General features: G+C 43.2%; 1 protein-coding gene across 3 annotated transcripts in view; it reads right to left on the bottom strand.

Moving 5' to 3' along the window:
• TMEM50B (transmembrane protein 50B) overlaps nt 1-10,918 on the bottom strand; it is a 35,801-nt gene extending 24,883 nt beyond the window's left edge. The window contains exons 1-2 of one of the 3 annotated variants that reach the window (XM_068546993.1): nt 10,800-10,918; nt 1,234-1,390 (exon numbers count right to left, since the gene is read on the bottom strand). The gene's annotated coding sequence lies outside the window, so the exon portion shown is untranslated. Of the gene's footprint in view, nt 1-1,233; nt 1,496-10,799 lie in introns of all 3 variants that reach the window. The other 2 variants (XM_068546994.1, XM_068546992.1) reach the window with 2 other exon arrangements.
• Between the last annotated feature and the right edge of the window lie 12,791 nt (nt 10,919-23,709).

Raw genomic sequence — 23,709 nt, forward strand, 5'->3', positions numbered from 1 at the left:
TCAACAGGCAAGGAAGAGCTAAGAATGACTGTTTGGGTACCCAACGGCTGGAAAGACACCATTAACCAAAATAGGGAAGGGAGAAAGGGAGAGGAGAGTTTGAGCATAATGTGTTTGATATGACTGAAGGACATGCAGGTGGAAATGTATGTAAGACAGATGTACAGAAACCACTGAAAGAGTGGTTTAAAGCAGAAACACAGATTACAGGCTGATAGTAATTAAGTGGTAACTGAAGTCACAGGGGCAGCTAGGGTATCTCAAGGAGAAAATATGGAAGAGGGCTGAGGACTGATTCAGTGTTCATCTCTGACTCACTCTCTTCCTTCCTTGCATTACTGTCTGCCAGGCATTACAGCAGACTTACATATACAATGGCATTTAATCAGCACAAAACTCTTCTAGATCGTGAATGAAATATTTACAGAACATGTCCTACAAGCAAGGCACTGTGGGGAAAATAAAGGTGAATAAAACTTGGCCCTCATCATCAGGAGATTTACAAACTGGCAGAGAAATCAATTAACACCTTTTAAAATTAAATTACAATTTGTATCATTAAAAAATCTGGGGGAATTCCCTGGCGGGCCAGTGGTTAGGACTCCCAAGCTTCCACTGCAGGGGGCAGGGGTTCGATCCCTGATCGGGGAACTAAGATCCTGCATGCCACATGCTGCAGCCAACAAATAAATAAATAAGTTACCAAAAAAATCAGGAAATTAAATTTAAATATCGTGCAAGATATTAGGTCTACATGGCCAGAGCAAAACAGCTGACTCAAATTAAACAAAAATAAAATCTACATTTTCCCTACTACTACTACTACTACTATTACTATTACTACTGGCTCTTAGTTACAGGGTCCCTACAGGTTACAGGCAACTCTACCCCATCCTCAGAAAAACTCTTTTCATAGACTATTCCATTGAATCCTCACAAATACTCTAAGGCAGTTACTATTATTATCTCGTATTACTAAAAAGGTTTACAGAGTAACTGGCCCAAGGTCACACAGCTAGCAAGAAGGAAAGCCAGGATTCCACTGAAGTTCACATCTGATTCCAAACCTGTGCTCATGACCATTACATTGTACTGCTGCCAGACAGTTTCACAGCATTTCTCTCATTTCCATTTCGTGAGGAGAAAGTTACTATTCTACTGCCTGTGGTGAAGAAAGCAAGAAGAACGAGATGGAAGAGAAGGAGCCCCAATTTAGAGGAATACTGTGATCACCTGGAAATAGAAGAAAGCAGTCCAATGACGTCTACAATGACAGTGGTGATTACTGGTGATTCACATCTTGACAAAGCAGTCTGGAGAATACAGTTTTTCTTCTTAGGTTGCTATAAGCCTGGTGTCTAGGCAGCCACAGTGTGAATATTTTATAGGCCTTAAAATCCAACAGTATGATTATTCAGAGAGCTAAGCATTTTTGGAAAGACATTTTACATACTTAATCTCAGGATGCTTATTTGCCTTCTGACTTGTAAATCATCTGTAACAAGAATAAAATTTAGTAAGTACCACCAATTTTCATAAGAGATTTAAATCTAAAAACCAAAGTAAAAGACAGGGAGCACAGGGTTTTTTTTTTTCTTTAATATTTATTTATTTTGGCTGCGTTGGGTCTTCGTTGCTGCGCACGGGCTTTCTCTAGTTGTGGCGAGCGGGGGCTACTCTTCCTTGCGGTGCGCGGGTTTCTCATTGCGGTGGCTTCTCTTACTGCGAGTGCAGGCTCTAGGCGTGTGGGCTTCAGTAGTTGTGGCACAAGGGATCAGTAGTTGTGGCTCACAGGCTCTAGAGCGCAGGTTCAGTAGTTGTGGTGCAGGTTGTTGAAGTAATACAAGTGAAGGATGACATGGGGACCTCCCTGGCAGTCTAGTGGTTAATACTCCGCGCTTCCACTTCATGGGGCACAGGTTCGACCCCTGGAAGGGGAACTAAGATCCCACACCCCTCATGCCTCATGGCACGGCCACCAAAAATATAAATAAATAAAATAAAATTTTAAAAGATATGACTGCCATGACCTCCTGACTCCACGGCCAGATCTAATCCCCCTAGTACTTCATTATTAATCTTGTTATTTGATTAATACATACCTTCCCCTGAAGAGAGTAAAATCCACGAAGGACATTCCATGTCCATTTTTGCTCACTGTAGTTCTCCCAGAGCCTAGCACAGTGGCCTGGCATATAGTAGGCACTCAAATACTTGTTGAATGACTGACTCTAACTATTTTGTCTTTCAAATTTTGAAATGCAATACCTGTCTCATTATCCTGTCACAAAAAAAAAAAATGAGTCTACTTCTTTATACCTAGGTTTATTTAAACTGATAATTTGTAGACGTTGGTAAAAAGAAGCATCATTTCAATGAGGGAAATAAATCTTGCCAGGACAATATATTAAAACACATTATTTCTTTTTTTTGGCCACACCACATGGCATGCGGAACTTCCCCAACCAGGGATCGAACCCATGCCCCCTGCAGTGGAAGCGCAGAGTCTTAACCACTGGACCATCAGGGAAGTCCCTAAAACATATTATTTCTTAAAACCATTCTCCCTGCTTCCTCAAGTCCAGATTCTGCCAGAATTTTCCAAAACTCCGACCGGATCATGCATTTCATCAAAAACTTCCAACAGCCTGAGATAAAGTCCAAAAGATACAGGGTACTTACAGTCTCTCCCTATTATAGCTTTCTTATCTCCTACTATCTTGATGCACTCTTTACTCCATCCACAAAGAAATAAAAGGGAGAAGGTAGCCAGTACTTATTGAATACCTACTGTTAGGAAAACTGCTATATATTTCTAATATATTTATTTATATATTTCTATATCTATTTCTATATATCTATCTATCTCCTTGGAATGCCCCTTTCATCTCTTTGTCTACAGACAAACTCCCAATTCAACCTTCAGGACACACATCAGCCAAGTTTGGAAATAATTGAACCAGATTACATCAAGGATCCCTTCCATTGCTAAGATTCTGAGAACCATGATCCTTCTAGTAATGAAGCAGTCTCCAAGAGCGATATGAACTAGAAAGTTCTAAAGATTTCATCATTAATTTCATCTATGTCAAAACATACAATTAACAAACCAAGTGAAATGTGTAAACCTTTATTGATCCTGGTTTCCAAAAAAAAATTTTTTAAGGCAGTCTGGGCCAACTGGGGAAATCTGAATACAGGTCAGACAGAGAATATTACAAAATTATTTTCCCAGATGTGATAATGATAGAATTGTGGTTACGTAAAGAGAATGACCTTGTTAGGAGATGCATTCTTACATATTTAGGGGTGAGGTGTCAATGTCAGCAACATATGACTAAATGGTTAAGCAAAGAAAAAAATAAAGCAAATATGGCAAAATGTGAAAATGCTGAATGTACTGTTCAATTTTTCTGTATGTTTAAAATTTTCTTATAATAAAAAGTTGAAAAAATAGAAAGCCATACTATCATGAATTGTCACCTAAAAAAGATGACTGCTACACAATCCCAGAGCTGATCCAGCCATGGCAAAACTTCACTCACTCTCTGAGGCCATCTTTACCTAGGTTTCCCAACAGAAGCCCTGCTTAGGCATCTTTGCACCCTCTCGGATTGCTCAGAAAATGCCCTACTCCCCAGTTCAGAGACACTGGCTCCAGGGTCACAGCTTTGAACCACACAGGTGAAAGGGAACCCACCTGGCAAGCAGTATTGCGATGGCAAAGGCCTAGAGTAAGAACATTTCTAAGGGGCTCAAAGGCAGTGGATGCCTTGAAGTACCAATTATCCTCCTCCTGCATTAGCCACCATGCAGGCAGCTAACAGTACAGGCTTTGGAGTTAGCACTGGCCTGGGCCCTCTCCTACCTTCAGCCTCTTCCCAGCTGTGCCTACTTGGACAGGTTCATTTATCCATTCCACTTTTAATGGAATAGTTGCTGTGTGACAGGCACTGTTCAAGCTTTAAATGTCCTTGGGCTATGGTCCTCTGAGGTGTAAACTGGGGATATGACAGCACATCCCTCAGTAAGTGAGAATTAATAAGAAAAGCAGTGTCTAGCACATGTGATCACTCAATGCTATCAACCACTACCTAATAAGAAGATGGTTCACATACATACGACTGCTTCTGTAGAGGGCACTCTGTTCCTGGCAGTACTGCCATTACTATTTGGAAGAGGAAAACGATTACTATCTCTGGGTGATGATGGCAGATGTACATAGCACCTCATTCTGCTCCCTCTTGAGACTTCACGAAAACTGCAATCAATAAAAGGAGTTTTTAGAAAGTCATAAACTCCTAACGATAGGGAGAACAGAAGATGAAACAATAGCAATAAAATTTTGAAAGCTGGAAAGCAGATGGACATGGTAACTGACTTAGCACACCCAAGAAAGCCGAATTTCCAAGCCAGTAGCAGGGAAAGCTGAGAACCAACACAGTGACAACTTGGGGGGAAGCAGGAAGAAAAGTCAGATCCCAGAACCTGTCCCTTTTCTCGTCATGGTACTGGCAACTGCTTCTTCCATATCCTGGCAGAAATCTGAGGTTTCTTCTCCCCACTGTGTCTTGTGTTCTGGACTGGGGGATACCAGGCATAACAGAAGATGGAGGTATCATACTGAAAACTGGACAGAAGGGACCTCTGTTCCTCTGTTCTGGTGCAGAAGACTAGCAGCCAGATCCTTTCCTTCCAGATAAGAATCTGGAAAGCTATGCAGAGAAAGAAAACTTAAAACAAAATCACTATAACCTCAGAGATAAGAGAACATATTGCATTTTAAAGGAAGAATAGAATACTATCATAAGAAACATTCAGAGACTAAAAAATAGCTTTGAAAAATAAAAACATAACCATGGAATTTTTTTTTTAATCCAAATACAAAGGTTGAGAAATAAAAGTTAAGAAAATCTAGCAGTGCGAATTCCCCGGTGGTCCAGTGGTTAAGACTCCGCTCCTTTATTGCCGAGGGCATGGGTTTGATCCCTGGTCAGGGAACTATGATCTCACAAGCCGCATGGTGCCCCCAACCCTCAGCCCCCCAAAATCTAGCAGTAAGTAGATGGAAAACAGAAGAAAACAGGTAAGAAAATTAGAAGACCTTTAAAAGATTCACATCTAAATAAGAGGTGTTTCAGGAGACACTATAGAGAATACAAGGGAGAAAAATAACAAAATATTCAGGAAAATCTCTCCAGAATAGAAAGTACTGTATTTCCAGATTTAAAGGGCCCATCAAATACTCAACCTAATGGATGAAAATAGACCCACGCTAAGACAGGCCATTTTAAATTTCAAACCACTGGAGTCAAAGCACAAATTAGTCTGCAGAAATTAAAAACAAAACAAAAACAAATAGCAGAAACTAACACAACATTGTAAAGCAATTATACTCTAATAAAAATTAATTTTTTAAAAACACAGGTCAAATACAAAGGATCAGGAATCATAGTACTTTGGAATTCTCAGCAGCAACACGAGAGGCAAGATGACAATAGACCAATTACTTCAAAATTCTGAAAGAAAATTATTTCCAACTAAAATTCTATTACCAGCCAAAATATCAGTCAAGTATGAGGATAGAATCAAAACATATTCAGACAGGCAACGTCTCCAAGAAAACGTAACTCTTCTTGTCAAGAAGCTACTGGAGTTTGAGTGCCACCGGAGAGAGTAAATCAACAAAAGGGAATACAGGAAAGATCCCCACACAGGAGAGCTAAAGAGAATCCAGCTATGCCCCAGACGAGGAGGACAACCAGGCCAGACTGAAGCAGTGTAACCAGGTACTACAGCAGCTTTTATTTTTTTTAATTTTTTTTTTTTTTAGTTTTTATTTATTTATGGCATGCAGGATCTTAGTTCCCCAACCAGGGATCAAACCCGTGGCCCCTGCAGTGGAAGTGCAGAGTCTTTTTTTTTTTAATACATCTTTATTGGAGTATAATTGCTTCACAATACTGTGTTAGTTTTTGTTGTACAGCAAAGTGAATCAGCCATATGCATACATATATCCCCATATCCCCTTTCTCTTGAGCCTCCCTCCCACCCTCCCATCTCACCCCTCTAGGTCGTCGCAAAGCACTGAGCTCATCTCTCTGTGCTACGCTGTTGCTTCCCACTAGCCATCTATTTTACATTTGGTAGTGTATATATGTCGATGCTACTCTCCCGCCACCCCACCTCCATGTCCTCAAGTCCATTCTCTATGTCTGTCTTTATTCCTGCCCTGCCACTAGGTTCATCAGTACCATTTTGTTTGTTTTTTTTTTAAGATTCCATATATATGTGTTAGCATACGGTATCTGTTTTTCTCTTTCTGACTTACTTCGCTCTGTATGACAGACTCTAGGTCCATCCACCTCACTACAAATAACTCAATTTCATTTCTTTTTATGGTTGAATAGTATTCCATTGTATATATGTGCCACATCTTCTTTATCTATTCATCTGTCGATGGACATTTAGGCTGGGAAGCGCAGAGTCTTAACCACTGGACCACCAGAGAAGTCCCTATGCCAGCTTTTTAACCTGAGGACTGAATGCCCTATGAACCTGACCCAGATTCCTATGTGTACTCAGCTGTGCTTGGCTTGATCTTGATCATATGCTGATGCAGTTCCTGCTTTCCTTCTGAACCCTGCAGCCTGCATCAGCAAAGGACATTCACTTCCCTCACAGAAGGTTCCACTTTGACCTACACTGGTAACTGCATGCAGGCCACGGTGAGCAGCCCACTCCCTCAGACTGTATTTCTGCCATCTTTCCAGTATTTGGTCCACACTAGAGCCCTCTGATGCCCTGACTGTAGTGAACACCGTATCCCAAGACTCACTCATAACACTGCCCACTGACCTCCTCAGAAAGGGCCCCTGTCAGGGAAACAGTCAGGGAAGCTGAAGCCATTCCGTCCTGCTCATCTTTCCTGGAAGCTTTCATCTAAAAGTGACAATATTGTCCTTTCCTTACACAGTCAGATTTGTGCTTACAATTATGGAACAAATTTTTAATCTCAAATTGAGAAAGCGCTAGCATTTTCTAACAAGCCTGTTTGGACCTCATCTGTGCTCTGAGGAAAATAACTTTGTTATCACAGTTTATTTAATGAACAATCCACTGTTAATAAAGACACAGTTTATAGTCCTGTAAGGTTTCAGTTTAACTGCAGAAATTAATAAGGTGTTATGATTTTATAGTCTGGTAGAAATGATTAATCACAAGGTATTATGATTTTGTTGCCCTCTTGAACATTAACCAATTATATCTAACTCAGCAATTTTATTGAGACATTCTTTCCCTATGGACTACACAGATATCTATTTCTTAAATCCTCTTAAAACCGGTTCTTTGTGGGACTTCCCTGGTGGTCCAGTGGTTAAGAATCCACCTTCCGATGCACGGGACTCACGTTCGATCCTAGCTGGGAAACTAAGATCCCACCTGCGCGCAGCAACTAGTGAGAAGCCCTAAACAAAGAGCCCCGAGCACTGTAATGAAGACCCAGCGCAGCCAAAAACAACAAAAAAAACAGTTCTTTGTGGCACTCTCAATAACTATAAAATAAAACTCTGAAACATGCTACGTGTATGAGAATTTTGTTTTTAACATTGTTCACTCAAAACTAAATATACTGTTTATGTGTAAATATTTATATACGTGTGCATATATGTACATGTGTATATTTATGTATTTATGTGTAAAGCTTATTTTAAATTTATTTATTTTTCGCTGCTTTGGGTCTTTGTTGCTGCTCTCCGGCTTTCTCTAGTTGCAGCGAGCGGGGGCTACTCTTCACTGTGGTGCGCGGGCTTCTCACTGCAGTGCTTTCTCTTGTTGCGGAGCACGGGCTCCAGGCGTGCGGGCTTCAGTAGTTGTGGCACGTGGGCTCAGTAGTCGTGGCTCGCGGGCTCTAGAGCGCAGGCTCACTAATTATGGCGCACGGGCTTAGTTGCTCCGCGGCATGTGGGATCTTCCTGGACCAGGGCTCGAACTCGTGTCCCCTGCACTGGCAGGCAGATTCTTAACCACTGCGCCACCAGGGAAGCCCTGTAAAGCTTATTTTAAAAAGCAAGAGAAAGACTGGAATTCCCTGGCGGTCCAGTGGTTGGGACTCGGCACTTTCAGTACCAAGGGCCCGGGTTCGATCACTGATCCGGGAGCTAAAGTCCCACAAGCCACGTGGCATGGCCAAAAAACAAAACAAAATGAAAGCAAGAAAAAGATTAATTTAAAAAATCAGGGTAGAGGCCACCTCTGGAAGAAAGATGTAAATGTTTCATTTCTTAATTTGGTTGTAGATAACAATGTTGATCATTGCAATAGTATTATTTAAATTGTATATTTATATATATTCTGTACACTTTTTTTGGTACCTGAGATACATTTTGCAACAAAAGAAACATTTAAAAAGAGAACAAGAACTTCTGTTACTGTTGGATATTCACGGGGATTACCACAGGAGGGTATTACACAGCCTCTGTTCACATTTTCTCTTCCTGAAGGCCTTCTCTATTCATTCCTGCCAAGCCAATCAAATGAGTCAATATAACCTTAAAGTCAACATCATTAAATGCTAACAAGGTTAATAAATTAACCATTATTTAACCTGGTCCTCAAAATTTTTTTGATCCAGTCTCTAAATATAAAAAGACACACAGATTCTAAGAAATGCATTTAAATCAAGCAAATTAACTACTGCTTTTTTTTTTTTAAATCACCACTAGAATTTAATTTACTTATTTGTTTATTTAATTTTGGCTGTGTTGGGTCTTCGTTTCTGTGCGAGGGCTTTCTCTAGTTGCGGCAAGTGGGGGCCACTCTTCATCGCGGTGCGCGGGCCTCTCTCACCATCGCGGCCTCTCTTGTCGCGGAGCACAGGCTCCAGACGCACAGGCTCAGTAGTTGTGGCTCACGGGCCTAGTTGCTCCGTGGCACGTGGGATCTTCCCAGACCAGGGCTCGAACCCGTGTCCCCTGCATTGGCAGGCAGATTCTCAACCACTGCGCCACCAGGGAAGCCCCAACTACTGCTTTTAAATTATAAAATCCTTCAAGTTACAAAAAAAGATTCCTGGTAAAAAGAGCACTACCTGAAACTTATCCAACAATGCCCAAAAGATTTTCATGCAGTAAGTTTTTTAATGGCTAAAACCCAAAAACAACCAAACGCCCATCATTAAGGGGCCAATAAAATATATTAGAGTACATCTAAACAGCTGCATACTGTACAGCACTTTAAAAATGAGGAAGGTGCATACTGATATGGAGACGTGTCCTTATATTAAGTCAGTTGCCCAAAAGTATCATGGTACTATGCCCTCCTAGGGACTGGAATTCAGGATGCAAAGTAAAGAAACAAGGATTCTAACTTTCACTTGATATACTTCTGTGCTGTTTCAATTTACTTGATATTATTCTGTAACATTACAAAAAAAAGTTTACAACCTGGATATATTACCGTAATCATTTTAAAAGAGCAGATAAGGATAAACTAATAATATAAATTCTTTACCTCGGACTCCAGAAGTGAATTCAGAAATGACCAGCCAGTTAAGGCTGCCTTAATCCTAACGGGCCGAGGAGGATGGGGGAGGGGAAGGCGTGTCTCCGGAAGAGGAACACTGCATCCTCTCCGTGCTCTCATTAACCCAGCTTTTCCTGTCGGGTCGATAGTCAAGGTAACTTTTGATGTTCATTTTAAGGACGAAGAGGCTTGCAACACTATTATCGGTAAAAAAAAAAAATGTCTAACGTTGGTTCTACGTCTGAAAACTATGTTTGTCTGAAGATGATGGAAAAGAAGTGTAACAATCCTGGGAGTAAGAGGCTTGGGAATTGTTAAGGAAAGGGATTTATAGCGCAGGTAGGTGACGAGTTTGAGAGAAGAGGTGGGACACTCCGAAGAGAAATCAATGCCTTTGAGAGGCATAACGCTCATTATACATTCACTCCCATGGGAGGCTTGAATCCTTCCCCAACACACACACACACACACACACACACACACACGCGCGCGCGCCCGCGCGCGCGTGGCGCCAGCAGCGGGGAGGGAGCGAGCACAGTCGATCTCAGCACTGCTTGGGCTTTAAAAGGTCATATACTTACCTTTCAAATTAAGCACCTTCCATTGATTAACTCGGAAGCCAATTTACTGGTTAAAAACCAAAATGGTCTTCCCCAGCACAACTACCTTTGCTACATGGGCAACTCTCTGCTGCTCTTTATCTAAAAGGGCACGAACACTTTATGATTAATACGCGAAAGAAGGTTGACCCTCTTCCATTTCCATTTCACACCTCTGTACCTGACTCTCCTAAAGAGAGACTCGGAAAAGAGCGCCGAACACTGAAAACATTCCCAGCCGAGGTTCAGAGCAAACGGGAGGGGCGACGAAGCACCTGAGTGGCCCCCTGACGCCCCGTGCGGGCCGCACATCGTCTCCCCACCGCCCGTCGCCCCGGAAAGCTGACAGGCTCGAGACGGAAATCTTTCCAGACCTTCCAGGGAAGCAATCCGACGGCGAGACAACGCGGCGGTGCGGCCAGCCCCGGCCGAGCGCTAGCCACGCTCGCCCGAGGGGACGCGGGCTGGTGCGGAAGGGGCGGCGGCGGCCCCCGCCCCGCAGAACGCCCGGACGCCCCGCGGACCCGCTCCACCCGGCGGCGCCCCTCACTGGAGAGGCCGGGCCGGGCGTCGCCGCACCTCGCAGGCCGGGCCGGACGAGCCGGGGGTGCCTTCCTACGCGCGGGCGGCAAGCGTCAGCCCCTCGCACGCCCCAAACCAGCCTCCCGCACTCACCCGGCTTCCCCGACGCCCAAGCCGACACCAGGCGCGCGCGCGCAGAGGAGAAGGCGGCTCAGCCGCGGCCGAGCCGAGGTCCTCGACTCCACCTCAGCCCACGGGAGCCGGGAGCAGTCGGCGGGCGAAAGGCGAGAGCGCCGGCGGGGCGGGGCGCGGCGCCGTGCGCACCGCAGCAGCCAATCCGCGCGCAGCAAGTGGCCAGCCGGGGCGGGGCGGTGCTCTAGGGGCGGGGGGAGGACGCCACGGGGCGGAGCGAGGGCTCCGGGGTTTTTCCGGCCCTCCGGGAGTTGCCGGCCAGGCTTGGCGTCTTACAATTCGTGGATGCGTAGACCTGGCCACTACTGTTGCCTTCTGGGTGGCAGCAGAGCTGCGTTTCTGCTCAGGGACTTCAAGTGCAACATCCGTAAGATCACGTGCAGGGGGAGCCCAAGACCCAGGGGCAGGGGCTCTCTTTGCCTATAGGCCCAGAGGCGTTGACCACCAGCTGCCCAGTATAGGGCACGTGGTCCAAGAGGGTTCTCAGGAACTGAAGGTCTGTAAAGATGTCCTTTTCTAATCCCCGCCACTCAGAAATGGAGGCCTAGAAAGGTGAAGTTACTTGTCCAAGGCTACCAACTAGTACTGTAACCCGAGGTTACCAACACAACTAACTAGTCTTCTGATTCTGTCCTGAAGCTTTTCCCGGCCATCCACCAGATTTTTGTTTTTCTTATAGTCAGGTGTCTTCCTACTGTCTCCTTTAAAGACGCTACTTCTTGAATTTTAAATGTAACTTCAACAGCCTTTGCAAGCCCCGTCTGTCTAAATTTCCTACGGAATATAAAATGTCATTTTGTTGTTTGGGGGAAAGACATTGTGTAAGTCCAGTTATTATCAATAGAAATCTAAAAAAGCTTTTACCTGAAGTATAATGAAATAAAAGTTTTGTGTCCCAAGTTATCACAAAAGGCCATCCTCTTCTACTCCTGTTACTCCTATAGCTCTTATACGTGTAAGAGGAACAATTCCTACTTTTTGATATTTTTTCCACTATCTCTCAGTTCTCATTTTCATGGATACTATTTTTCTATCTTGTATATTTTATATACACTTGCAGTTACATTACCCATCATCCTGATAGCATGTGCTAGGATCTAGGTGCTCAATAAATATTTGTTGAATAAATTACTTTTAAAATATGTGCAACCTTAAAACTAGTTAAACTGCTGACCTATGAAAGTTGACTTTTTAAAATAAGTTTTTAGGGATTTCCCTGTCTGTCCAGAGGTTGGAACTCTGTGCTTCCACTGCGGGGGATGCAGATTCGATCCCTGGTCGGGGAACTAGGATCCTGGAGGCCATACAGTGTGGCCAAAAAGTAAGTAAGTAAATAAATAAATAAAAGGTTTTGAAATCTTGCTTCTTTTTTGATTATTGTATTAGGGTTAGGTTTGGCTGCATGAAGCAGGGGAAAACAACCAGAAAATAAGAGTGGCTTAAACAAAAATTGGTATTTCCCTCTCAAGTTTTAGAAGTCCAAAGTTAGTCTAGAGCTGGCCTGGCACTTCATGGAGACAGATGCAGCCTCCTTGTTCCAGCCAAGAAAGTCACACATGTATTTATTTATGCTTTCAAATATACTAGCATTTGGAAGATATCAGCCTCCATTCCCAATGTCACCTCATAGTCTAAGAGAGCTGCTGGAGCTCTAGCCATTATACTTGCATTCCAACCAGAAGATGAGAGGACAAAGGGAACACGCCCTCTCTTTAAGAACCTTTCCCAGGACTTCCCTGGTGGTCCATTGGTTAAGAATCCACCTGCCAATGCAGGGGACGCAGGTTTGATCCCTGGTCGGGAAACTAAGATCCCACATGCCCCGAGACAACTAAGCTCACACATGCCACAGCTACAGAGCCCGCACGCCTCAAGGAAAGGTCCCGCATGCTACAACTAAGACCCGACGCAGCCATAAATAAATAAAGTGGTTGTACTATTTTTAAAAAAAGAACCTTTCCCAAAGTTCACATATATCATTTCTGCTTTCATTCTGCTGGCAAAAACTTAGTCACTTGGCTACACTAAACCGGAAGGGAGGCTAGAAAATGCAGTTTCAGTACTGAGGGAGAAAGGAAGAATAGATACTGGGGGACAAGTAGAAGTTTCTACCATAGTCTCAAATCTCATCACTGTTTAAAACATTAAGTATTTTAAGATTCTCCTAGATTTTTTACCTTTATTACAGAAGAGTATCTGAGAATAAATGCTTACCCCCATTTATGAAGAAGGATGTTACTGTTGACCTGCCATTAGGATGCACATGCTTTGAGTTGCCTTCCCAGACGTGAGAGGGGACTTGCACTAAAGCAGCTTGTTTCTCTATCATTCTGTAAGCCTCTACTTCACAGAGAGTCAAACATGTATGTAGATATGCTTTCAAAAATATGGGCATTTGAAAGATATTGGGATTAAGTTGCTGATGTCAACATTTCAGTGTCAACATTTCAATGTACTGATTTGAGTCTTTAGTAAAGTTGCAGATCAGCTTTAAAAAAAACTCCACATATGCCCTGATTCAGTTGGTATTTGATTATCTCTCTACCTAAGCATGTTTTCTTAAATTCCTATTACCTCCTAGATTCTGGAGTTTTGTGACTTCAGGACCATTTTCAGGTTTGGGCCAGGACAGGTTCTAAAAGACCTACTTCCCCTAAAACTGGACAGGTAGAATCCAGTCCAGTTGGTTCAAACCTACTAAGAGAAAGGAACAATCCAGGCTGTCCTTCACACCAGGTTCCACAGGTTCTGGTTTGTTCTTACTTTCTTGAGGCTGCTTCATGAACTTACTCTAATGGATGGCATTCATGTCCCACCTTTTAAGTACACCAAAGTATATTGCAGGAGCTATGTTATGTAAAGCATATTGTGTAACCATGTACTTCCAAAAATACTGTCTTTCTCCGTAAGCTTATTGGGTTGTGAAACAAAAGGACTTCCTGTTAGTAAGTCAGTTAGAACTGTTGTATTTGGATGAAGTTGACTTGAGACTAAGATCACATTCCTTTGGATCTTAAATGACCCTCTCCTAAAAGGATGGATATTCAGTATCAGTCATTTAGGTTAAAGATGGTCTTTTAGAGGGAAAACAGGATACCAAAGCTTGGAAGATCATTTGATTTAGGCAGAAGAGGAAACACTTCTTTCTGAAGTCTAGACTCTGATGACAGTGGATACATTTATCAGTTGGTTTCTTTCAGTTACAAATAACAGAAAAAACAATCTCAAACTGGCTTTTTAGAATAGTAAAAACAAACAAACAAAAAACCTAGTTTTAGAACAGAAAAAGGGGGACATAATCTCAGTTTAAATAGAGATACATACAGAGAAAATGAGAAGTATGATACTGTCACAAATGAGTCAGGATTTTTTATGTATCATGTTAAAATAACCATCTATGTTGTGACACAGGAAGAGGTGGTGATGAAATATTACAAGTACTGTATGTCAAGGATACATGCAGGATATATGGATATATGCAGACACCAGTGTTTAAAAGACTGATACGGAGACATATTCTTCAGTGGGTAACAGGGAACAGAGGATGGGTCAGAAAAAGATACAGTAGTATAGTAGTATAAGAAGCATAAAGGGACTTCCCTAGTGGCTCAGTGGTTAAGAATCTACTTGCCACAGGTTCAATCCCTGGTCCAGGAAGATCCCACATGCACCACAACTACTGAAGCCCGGGCACTCAAGGGCCCACGTGCCACAACTACTGAGCCCACATGCTGCAGCTACTGAAGCCGGCGCGCCTAGAGCCTGTGCTCCGCAACAAGAGAAGCCACCACAATGAGAAGCCCGCGCACCGCAACGAACAGTAGACCCCACTCGCCACAACTAGAGAAAGCCTGTGTGCAGCAACAAAGACCCAATGCAGCCAAAACTAAATAAAATTAAAAAAAAAAAAAAAGCCCTAAAGAAGTTAGATGGAAGGCCTCTGGGGACAGTACAAGACAGAAATACAATAGGTGACCCCAAAATTAATAAATCATTTCAACACGTAATTTTTGTAATATAGATTGACTTTAATTATACTAGAAGGGTAGCACATATGAAGTGTTTTTTAAACAATGCTTATTGATGAAATTAATGAGGTTACTGAGTTTCATGTATGTCTTCTGTATTAGTTATCTATTGCTATCTAGCAAATTATCCCAAAACATCAGCAACTTGAAACATCAACTATTTATTTATAATCTTGTACAATTTCTGAGGGTCAGGAATCTGAGAGCAGCTTAGTTGAGTTGTTCTGGCTCAGGATTCCTCATGAGCTTATAATTAAACTGTCAGCTGGGGCTGCAAACATCTGAAGACTTGCCTGAGGCTCTGCTTCCCATAAAGCTTACTTGCATGGCTGTTGGCTGGAGACCTTGGTTCCTGAATACATGTGCCTCTCCACAAGGCTGCCTCAAGATATGGCAACTGGCTTCACTCAGAGTGACTGATCTGAGAGAGAGTGAGAGCAGGAAGCTTCTAGCCTCAGAAGAGATATACCATCACGTTTGCTATATTCTATTGGTCACACAGAGCATACCATCATGTTTGCTCTATTGTGGGAGAGCGCTACACAAAAAAATGTGAATATCAGAAAGAGGGGATTTTTAGGGGCCGTCTTGGACACTAGCTATGACCTCCACTAATTTAATAACATTTGTTTCTAAATTAAAAGGGATCTCTGATCTCCTCTGGTACATGTTTGCCTTCAGCACTGCAAATGCAAACTCCAATAGGCATGTAGTACTGGTAAGTCTAATGCCATAAGCCATGGTGCCATGTTTTTCTAAAATGAGGTACAACTCTTGGTAATATTCCCAAGAAAATGAAGTACAATTTTCACAGTAGTTGTATTTATGGGAAAAAATGAGTGTATTTAAAATCATGCAAAATTATGTCATATTTATATGTAAAATATAATCCCATTCTAGGCTTAAATGACTATAAACAGAGTATTCACCCACATGAATGTCTGGTGGGACATTTGAATGTTGAGCAGGACACGGAACAATTCCTCACTTTGGTCAACCACCTGTACATTGCAAAACACCCGACATCCCTGGCCTCACCTCCTGAATGCCTGTGGTCAGGGGTGATGTTTGAAATACTTAACAACTAGGGACTTCCCTGGTGGCGCAGTGGTTAAAAATCTGCCTGCCAATGCAGGGGACACGGGTTCAAGCCCTGGTCTGGGAGGATCCCACATGCCGCGGAGCAACTAAGCCCATGCACCACAACTACTGAGCCTGTGCTCTAGAGCCCACGAGCCACAACTACTGAGCCCACGTGCCACAACTACTGAAACCCATGCACCTGGAGCCCGTGCTCCACAACAAGAGAAGCCACTGCAATGAGAAGCCTGCACACCACAGTGAAGAGTAGCCCCTGCTCGCTGCAACTACAGAAAGCCCGAGAGCAGCAACAAAGACCCAAAGCAGCGAAAAATAAATAAAATAATTAAATTTAAAATAAGCTTTACACATAAATACATAAATATACACATGTACATATATGCACATGTATATAAATATTTACACATAAACAGTATATTTAGTTTTGAGTGAACAGTGTTAAAAACAAAATTCTCACACACATAGCATGTTTCAGAGTTTTATTTTATAGTTATTGAGAGTGCCACAAAGAACTGTTTTTTTTGTTGTGTTTTTGTTTTTGTTTTTGGCTGCGCTGGGTCTTCATTACAGTGGGCGGGGCTCTTTGTTTAGGGCTTCTCACTAGTTGCTGCGCGCAGGTGGGATGTTAGTTTCCCAGCTAGGATCAAACCCGAGTCCCGTGCATCGGAAGGTGGATTCTTAACCACTGGACCACCAGGGAAGTCCCACAAAGAACCGGTTTTAAGAGGATTTAAGAAATATCTGTGTAGTCCATAGGGAAAGGAATGTCTCAATAAAATTGGGGGAGGGGGGAAAGGGGAAGCGGGGAAAGGGGGAGGAGGAAGGGGGAAGGGGGAAGGGGGAGGGGGAGGAATTGGGAGATAAGGATTAACACATATACACTACTGATACTATGTATAAAATAGATAACTAATGAGAACATATTGTATAGCACAAGGAGCTCTACTTAATGCACTGTGGTGACCTGAATGGGAAAGAAGTCCAAAAGGGAGGGGATACATGTATATGTATGGCTGATTCATTTTGCTGTACAGTAGAAACTGACACAGCATTGTAAAGCAACTATACTCCAATAAAAATTAATAAAAAAAAAACTAGGATTCCATGGACTTACCAACCAATCAGAATAGGTGCCAGCCAGCATGACATACTGGTACAAATGGGCTAAACAGAAGCTCGGCCAGTAGTGCCCCTCTAATCATCTTGTCAACTGAAAATTCTCCCACAAATTTCCAAAACGTCCTCTTGGGGGCAGTAATGCCTCTGCTGAGAACCACTGATTTACCACTGAGGACCACACCCTGCACCCAGCATTTCATGTTCATCATCTCAAAGGATTACAACAATCTTGCATTTGACAGATGAGAAAACAGAAGCCCAGGAAGGTCTCATAGCTAGCGAGTGGAAAACCCTGGATCTGAGTTCAAGTCTCTCGAGCTCTGAAGCCCATTCATTTCCTCTCCCCTACCTCACATTTCCTCTTGCTTGTCGGTGTTACAGTTAGTCAGGGAGGCAGGGACCTCGAGGGAAATAAAGGACAAGAATAATAATCCAGCTAGAAAACACACTGAATCCTACCTACTATACAGCACAGGGAGCTCTACTCCATACATATAGTAATGACCTATATGGAGAAAGAAGTTTAAAAAAGAGTGGATATATGTGTATGCATAACTGATTCACTTTGCTGTACACCTGAAACTAACATAACAATGTAAATCAACTATACTCCAATAAAAATTAAAAAAAACAAAACCACACACTGAATGCAAAGCAGCCCCGGGAACCTCAGTGTCTGGAGTTCTGGAATCTTCACTCAGTAATGTGATCTGCTCCAGTTTCCTCTCTGCCAACACCATAGCTTGGTGTGTGGGTAAGAACAGGGATCTGGAATCAGACCAACTATAGTCAGTCTGGATTCAAATCCCAACTCTGCCACTTCCTAGCTGCATGCCAAGTTATTTCACCTGAGCCTTAGTTTCTCCGTCTCTCAGAAACAGTTAATAATAATACCTATGTCATAGGATTGTTGTGAAGATTAAGTTAGTTAACGTAAGGAAGGTGTTCAACAAGTGTGGGCTTTTGTCGCCTTCTCTGTATCTCATACCTCATGGCTCGTTATTATGCCATATCACCTTCCTGATTCATGATGACTTCAGCTTGCATTTGCCCTCTTGATGCCTTGTCATCTTTGTGTAACCTTGCACTGCTATTTATTTCATTTGCTCTGTATTGGTTTGTTCTACTTTCCATGAGAGCATACAACAGTCTCATTCTGGCTTAACAGATAATGAGATAGAGCTATATGTGTTGAATTGGAAAAATCTTGAAGATACATTAATAGGCAGGTGAAGAAAAACATAAGAATATGTATAGTGTGCTCACATTTGTGTATTTTTGTGAAAGCAATGGAGAGACAGTGTGGGTATATAAATCACATACAGTTGACCCTTCAACAACTCAGGAGTTAGGGGTGCTGATCCCCTGTGCAGTCAAAAATCCAAGGATAACTTGGATTTGGTTTCACATCTCAGATTCAACCAACTGTGAATCGTGCAGTACTGTAGTACACATTTATTGAAAAAAAATCCACATATAAGTGAACCTGCACAGTTCAAACCTGTGTTGTTTGAGGGTCAGCTGTGCATAAATTTTTGAAAAGATATTGTGGTAGCAGGATAATGGCCCCCCCAAATATGTCCTAATCCCAGAATCTCTCAATATGTTATGTTACACAGCAAAGGGAAATTAAATTTGCAAATGGAATTAATGTTGCTAATCAACTTTTTTTTCATTTTTAATTTAATTTTTGTTTTGTATTGGAGTATAGTTGACTTACAATGTTGTGTTAGTTTCAGGTGTACAGTAAAGTGGTTCAGTTATACATATACATGTACCCACTCCTTTTTAGATTCTTTTCCCATATAGGTTATTACAGTATACTGAGTAGAGTTCCATGTGCTATACAGTAGGTCCTTGTTGATTATCTATTTTATACATAGTAGCGTGTATATTCAACTGACTTTATTTTTTATTTATTTATTTATTTATTTATTTTTGGCTGCGTTGGGTCTTTGTTGCTGTGCACAGGCTTTCTCTAGTTGTGGCGAGCAGGGCTACTCTTCGTTGCGGTGCGGGCTTCTCGTTGTGGTGGCCTCTCGTTGCAGAGCACAGGTTCCAGGCACGCGGGCTTCAGTAGTTGTGGCACATGGGCTCAGTAGTTGTAGCTCATGGGCTCTAGAGTGCAGGCTCAGTAGTTGTGGTGCACGGACTTAGTTGCTCCGCAGCACGTGGGATCCTCCCGGACCAGGGCTTGAACCCATGTCCCCTGCACTGGCAGGCGGATTCTTAACCACTGTGCCACCAGGGAAGCCCCTCAACTGACTTTAAAATAGGGAGATAATGCTGGGTGATCTGGATAGGCCCAGTGTCACCACAAAAGTCCTTAAAAGTGAGAGAGGGAGGCAGGAGAGTCAGAGTCGTGTGACATGAGAAGGACTCCATCTGCTGTTGCTGGCTTTGAAGACAGAAGAAGGGGCTACAAGCCAAGGATACAGGCAGCCTCTAGAAGCTGGAAAAGCAAGGAATCAGATACTTCCCTAGAGCCTCCAGAAGGAATGAAGCCCCGCCAGCACTTTGATTTTAGCCCAGTAAGATCCACCTTGGACTTCTCGCCTCTAGAACTGTAAGATTATAAATTTGTGTTGTTTAAGCCTCTAAGTTTGCAGTCATTTGTTATAGCACCCATAGAAAATTAATACAGATAAGCAAGAAATTGTTGATGAGGATTAGATCTGGGAAGTAGGCTCAGGAGGTCTGGGTCTGGGGGAGTCTGGGGTAAAGAGGAACTCACTTGTTTATTGCCTATCCTTTTTCATTGATTGGATTTTTTACTATATACATACAAATTTTTTAAAATTAATTTATTTATTTATGGCTGTGTTGGGTCTTTGTTTCTTGTGCGAGGGCTTTCTCTAGGTGTGGCAAGTGGGGGCCACTCTTCATCGCGGTGCGCGGGCCTCTCACTATCGCGGCCTCTCTTGTTGCGGAGCACAGGCTCCAGACGCGCAGGCTCAGTAATTGTGGCTCACGGGCCCAGTTGCTCCGCAGCATGTGGGATCTTCCCAGACCAGGGCTCGAACCCGTGTCCCCTGCATTGGCAGGCAGACTCTCAACCACTGCACCACCAGGGAAGCCCCCACAAATTTTTAAAATAATCTTTTTCCCCCAAATAAAGAACCTTACCTATTGAACTAGGTAACACCTCATCATCCAGTTGATGATGATTGGCCCTGTCCTCAGGCCAATGGCTTTGGCCCCTGTGGGACTGTGGGGAGGCAGGCACTGTAATCGATACATTTAGAACGAGTATCTCCCAAACCTCTCAGGATACTCAAGTCCATAAGAGTGGGACCCAGAGGCATGCACACGTGCTCTGCCTTCCTCTACCAGCTCCCTGTGTCCAGAAGGCCATGGAATCATGACTTCTTAGGATGCTTTTTCTTAGGGTTGGAGAAAAGAAAGAGAAGAGAGGGCAGGTAGGTTCGCTAGGCCTCAGTTTCTCCACAGGCTGCGGGCAACAGGATGTGTAACAGGAAACAATGGGAATCGACATCGCAACTACTGCTTGATCACCTGCTGAGTTTTAAAGTAAAAAGTCTGTATATGTAATTAAAGACCACTCTCTCTCAGTCATTTTCACAAAAATGTGCATTTGTTTTTATCTAGTGTTTCTCCACTTTGTGGATTCTTGTTTAGGTAAGGCCACTGCTCAGTTTGGCAAGAGTAGCTATCTGTTGTAAGAAAGACACAGTAACACAGGCCTGAGAATAATAGCAAAGTTTCGTGGCGTTTTGGCAGAAATTGGTAAGTAATAATCAATTTTTGCTGCAGCCATAAAAGCATCTAAAATAAAATTCTTAAAACATTGGCAGTCATTTCTCTGCTTAACACAATTTAAATAGTTCTCGGGGTGGGGGGGGGGGTGGGCAGGTGTGTGTGTGTGATGAATTGGGAGATTGGGATTGACATATATACACTAATATGTATAAAATGGATAACTAATAAGAACCTGCTGTATAAAAAAATAAATAAGATAAAATTTAAAACTTCAAAAAAAAATTAAAACATAAAATAAAATAGTTCTCATTTCTTATGCTTCTGAAGACATTTCTTGCCTATAGAAAAGTAGCAAGCAACCTACCAAAAGCAGAACCCCTCTGCATTGTCCTTTACTGTTTTCTTTTCTTAATAAAAGCTTTCATATGCCATAAAATTCACTCCTTTAAAAGGCACAGTTCCATGGTTCTTGGGACTTCCCTGGCGGTCCAGTGGTTAGGACTTGCCCCTCCACTGCAGGAGGTGCGCGTTTGATCCCTGGTCAGGGAACTAAGGTCCCCCATGCCGTGTGGCATGGCCAAAAAAATAAAAATAAAAAAATAAAAAATAAAAGGCACAATTCCATGGTTCTCACTATGTTCACAGAGTTGTACAACCACTACCACAGTCAATTTCAGAACATTTTCATCACCCTCCAAAAGAAAACCTGTCACCATTAGCAGTCACTCCTCATTTCCTTACAGCCCTAGGCAAACACTGATCTACTTTCTGTCTCTATAGACTGGCCTACTCTGGACTTTTCATACAAATGGAATCATACAATTTGTGGTCTTTCTTGACTGGCTTCTACATTTTCATTTAAAGCCTGCGGCTAGCTGAAGACATGACAGAGAAATTTCAGTCAATGCAGGAAACTGACTGCAACTGGCAAGATTAGCTTTGAAATCAATACTTCCCCAAGAGAAGAACTATGGAACATTTTTTTCAACAAATCTTAAAAATAATAAGAACTTCTGTTTATTATTATATTAGCACAACAGGGTACATAATTTAATACTTAGGATGGAGTGCTCATCGCGTTTCACTAACCACGCGGGATTCTTTACGTACAATAGATCATTGAGTCCTCATAAGAAGCATTCCTGTTTACACCTGAGAAACCTGTAGGTCCATGAGGTTTGGTCACGGATCATACACCTACAAAGTGGCAGAGCTGAAAGTTTAATGAGTCCACGTGCCCCAGGCCCTACAATCCAGTGTATAGTGCCTGTTTATCCCCAAACCATGAAATTCCCATGATCTCATCTGTATCGGTCACATTTCTTAGTTGCAAATGGCAGTCCTGCCTCTAGCTGGATTAAGCAGAAAAGGGATTTATTCAAGGACACTGGAAGTTTGGGGAGGGTGGAGAAAGTGGCTCAAGGTGGTTTCCAGGAACAATGCCTAAAACCACACTGAAGAACTGGGCTGGTGAAAAAAACACAAGAATGGCTGTGGCCACCATGCACTAGAAGCCAGGAACTTGAGTGCCACTGCCACCAACATTGACGCCACTTCTGGGCCAGCAGCTCCACCTGGCAGCCACTGCCTTCCTGCACCAGCCAAGTGGAACTTTCACAGAGAACCAACGCATTTCCTCCCATGCCTCATCCTGAACACATGTCTCCCAAGGACATGTCTTGTTGGCAGTCTAGGTCAGGCACCCACTTCTGAGCATATTTAAGTGAACTAGGATTTTCTCTCCTGCCAAGACCAACTTCAAAGGTCTGACTTCCTGTGCTAAGAAGCACATCCTCCCCAGATGAATGACAGATGCCATCATCAATATGGGTGGACTATTTGGAAGATGATGGGCAACCAAAAGTACAACAATTGTCTACTATCCATTTAAGCAAAGCTCACTGGGAATCTTGGGGCTCAGCTGGGCCAATCATGGCGTAAACTGGTTGAATGGAGGAGCTGAGAGGATGAGGCCATGGTACCAGGTTCCCCTACAGGATAAAACCACAGACAGCACAGAGGCCCAGCTATAAATGCCAAAGCCAAGTCGCCACTGGACCATATGCTCCTCAATACAAGGTCCTCTAGGTGCACCAGGAAAGACCTCCCACCCGCTACACACACAACTGTGAGTAGGTCTCTTGTAACAATGTTTATCTTACTGGAGTGTATTCAGATGTTATCTGTCCTGTTGAAACCTTCAGGTAGGATCTGCCTCTTAGTGGGGCTGGGGGGACATCAATCACCTAGGGAAGATGTGGGTCTTTGAACAGGAAGCCAGACCTTTGAAATCAGTCTTGGCAGTAAAGGAAGTCCCTTAAGACAGCAGTCCCCAACCTTTCTGGCACCAGGGAGCAGTTTTGTGGAAGACAAGTTTTCCATGGACTGGGGCGGCGGTGGAGGGGGGGATATTCAGGGCTCAGGCGGTAATGCGAGCGATGGGGAGCGACGGGGAGTGACGGGGAGTGGCAGATGAAGCTTCGCTCGGGGGTTGGGGACCCCTGCCTTAAGATCTTACTTTCCTAGGCTAGATTTGGGGGAGGAGAGGCATGCTGAGGGCACTTGAGGGCTCTGCCAAAAGTGGAAGAGGGGTGTGCTCTTTCCCTCCCCAGCAGGCTGGGGATTGGGCTCCGAGGCAAACTGGAGAGGGTCACAAGCTGCATCAGCCCATCTTAGGGACTGTCTTCCTTTCTTTTCTGTCATCCCTGAGCCTTGAGGAAAGCTGTGTTTGCATGTTCCAGTCTGGTCTCAGCCAGGCAAGAGGTATTATGACAACACCTCTGGGTCTGCCCTTAGGCCAGAGAAGGAGAGGAAGCCCAGTACCCCCGCCCAGCCCCCACCCCTGGACCTGGGTCACAGTGGCAGTAGGAATACCAAGCAAAGTAAGTATCTGAGGGCTACAT

This window comes from Eschrichtius robustus, chromosome 6 (assembly GCF_028021215.1).
Source record: "Eschrichtius robustus isolate mEscRob2 chromosome 6, mEscRob2.pri, whole genome shotgun sequence".
NCBI classification, from domain to species: Eukaryota; Metazoa; Chordata; class Mammalia; order Artiodactyla; family Eschrichtiidae; genus Eschrichtius; species Eschrichtius robustus.